General features: G+C 36.7%; 1 long non-coding RNA gene across 2 annotated transcripts; it reads left to right on the top strand.

Moving 5' to 3' along the window:
* Positions 1-164: 164 nt before the first annotated feature.
* Positions 165-2522, top strand: LOC110424116 (uncharacterized). Of its 2 annotated transcripts, none has more exons than XR_002445880.2 (3): positions 165-348; positions 437-511; positions 2299-2522. It is a non-coding gene; the product is annotated as an uncharacterized LOC110424116 (long non-coding RNA). The 2 variants fall into 2 exon arrangements; XR_002445882.2 differs by lacking the exon at positions 2299-2522 and adding an exon at positions 838-2236.
* Positions 2523-2796: the final 274 nt, after the last annotated feature.

Raw genomic sequence — 2796 nt, 5'->3', positions numbered from 1 at the left:
ATATAGAAAATGAATGTGACAGATGGAAAGTTACTAAGGCTTTTTGCCTTGTACTTTTACCACATAAAAGGAGAAGAAAACATGCCAAAAAGGCATGAAGCTTTAGGCAATCCGTCCATAGAGAAAATAAAGAGAAAAAGGAAAGAAAACAACATGAAAAGCAAGTTACCTTGGGCAATCTGCCCATGTGAGAACAAAATGGAGAAACTAAAGGCATTTTCAAGTCTTTTTCCTTGAGGAGTCTGCCCATAACAAAAAGAGAAAGAAAGGGGGAAAGAAAGAAAGGAAGAAAGGATGAAGAAGAAAAAAAAAGGGAAAGATCGATTTGGTGAACCCGAGACCAGTAAGGTAAGGAGATTTCCATGTTTCTTGAAATACATGCTTAGTAAATCAATTGTAATGTGTGATTTTGTTTGTGGTATCAATAATCTACAAGGATTCAAGGGACTCGAAGCATACATGTAGGTAGATCTTGGAATGCATGGTGATTTTGGAGCTAAACAAGCAATGGGTAAGTGTTTTAGTCTTGAAATTACAAGTAAACAACGAAAATGATATGTATATTTATTGCCTATGTTTGTGGCAACAATGGTGATTATGGATGTGATGAAATTTTGAACTAAACGTGTGGAACTCAAGCTAAAACCGAAAGGTAAGCATGCAATGTGGTTGCATGGTGTTGTGTTGGCATTGGTTAATTGATAGTATATGGATTGTATGTTAAATGATTGTGAGTAAAGGTTAATGAAAACTATGAGATTAGGTTACGAAATTATTGATTGATGTGTTGCCATGCATGTGAATAAATTAAGTGTATTAAGTTTATATGGTTGATAGGAAGTGCATGAGTAAAGAAAGTGTGCTGTGGTGGCATGCCGGAGGAGGTAACGGGTAATCGACGAGTGGAATTAGCTAGATACGCACCCGAATCAATGGCGATGTAGCGTCCCGCTATTGTGAGGAGAGTAGGGGGTGCCGATTTTAAAATCTCCGTGTTATATATATATATTGATTTACGTTAGTAAGCATTGATGGTTTTCTTAAGTGTAATTATGGATATCATGAGCTGTTAGCCTTGGTAGGCAATTTTAAAATGGATTTACAACGATTTATGTATTGCTATTGTGGAAAGCATGAGTTGGTAGAAACTATAGGAAGTTTGTGGATGCAAAATTGTTTTGAAAGGAGTTTTGGATATAACTATAGATAAACCATACATGTAAAGAGTTTAGAAATTAGGAAACAAGCCTTTCACGATGTTTACATCAAAATCTGTGCCTTGCATTTTTGTGTGATATGCATAGCTAAGTGAATTTGTTAAATTATTTAAAATGCAAGTTTTGAGCTTCGATTGTATTTCGATCTTTGTACAAGTGATACACCATGCCGTTGAACTTGACAAGTAATTTTAAAGGGGTTATTAAACCTTGATTTCAAATGATTAAAAGGAAAAGCCTTGAAAAAAATCCGATTTGGTTTTGAAAATGGTTTTGATAAACCGATAGCCTCAAGAGTAGGTCGGCTAGTTAAGTGTGACCCTTGTGCACAAGTGAACTCTAGCTAGAAAACCTTTAGGTCACCGACGGGCTGTTAGACGTGGCTAGGGCCATAGTCTGTGATATACGTGGCAAGACCACGGGTTGTTATATGTGGCTAGGCCACAAGCGATATTCATAGTTGCAACTGCTTGATTCTCTGATGTTGGGCAACATTATCGAAACTGCCATGGCTGTGGGGATCCGGTGGAGCAGAGCTCCTAAATGTTATTACGTGGAAATGGGTCCACGGGTGATTACGATACTTACCTACTCGAGAGCCTCGTGAGTTTTCGATGCATTCTCTTTTGCATTGTGGGAAGTTAAGATTTTGTTGCAGTTCCCCTGATTTGAATAAAAGCTTTTAGTGCCTACTTGATGACTATGAAATGATGTACGTGGCCGTACACTTTGATTTCTTTATATGCCACACATTCTGGGAGCGTGCATGCTTGATATTGTTATTCATATTTTTATGGCAAGCAATGTTTCAATTGCTTGAACTCGACTACGTTATATTTGTTTTCGACATCATTTTGCCAAATAAAATGTTGTAATATGATTTTATGACTTCATTTTTACAAGGCACAAATATCCTACTTACGATTTGGGTTTTTACAATTATGATTTGATATTCTAGTTTTATTATCTAGTTTTATTATTCAACTTATCTAGCTTATGCTTGTTTCCCATCTAAGCCTTGCTCACGGAGCCGATGATCACTGAGTCTATGAGACTCACCCTTTTTATTTTCCTTTTGTAGATAGTGATCAACCTAGCGTGTATTCATCAACATTTTTAGCCCACCGCGGATAGGTAAAGGCATCTCATGGCACTTTATTCTAAGTTGCTCCGCTACTAGAGGTCGAGTCTGCATAGAATAATTTGTTACGGGATCAGACACTAGTGGCAATTCAAATGTACATTTAGAGATTTTAAGTCTTGATGTATCATTTGTACAATTATGTGAATTAAAGGTTTACTCAGTTTATACAAGTATTGTTCAATTTTTATCACATAGAGTTTACGAATCGAAATAATTTCGTAGATTGATGGTATGATTATAAGATAATAACTAACGTTTTAAGTAAGGCTTGTTCGAGACTTGGCGGGATCTCCCGCGAGACTCGAACGCCAATTGCGATCAAGGAGTGGTCGTTACAATTCTGTTCTTAATCTTTTAGTTGACTGGCCACCAATTAAATTAAATTGGAAACCTAGGTTAAACCTTGACGAATGAGATTCAGGTAGACCTTGAATA

Source organism: Theobroma umbraticum, unplaced genomic scaffold (genome assembly GCF_002168275.2).
Source record: "Theobroma umbraticum cultivar Fairchild unplaced genomic scaffold, ASM216827v3 scaffold_30.0, whole genome shotgun sequence".
In the NCBI taxonomy this organism is placed as follows: Eukaryota; Viridiplantae; Streptophyta; class Magnoliopsida; order Malvales; family Malvaceae; genus Theobroma; species Theobroma umbraticum.
Note: the sequence above shows the minus strand (reverse complement) of the source record. Positions and strands in the feature narration are given on the sequence as shown.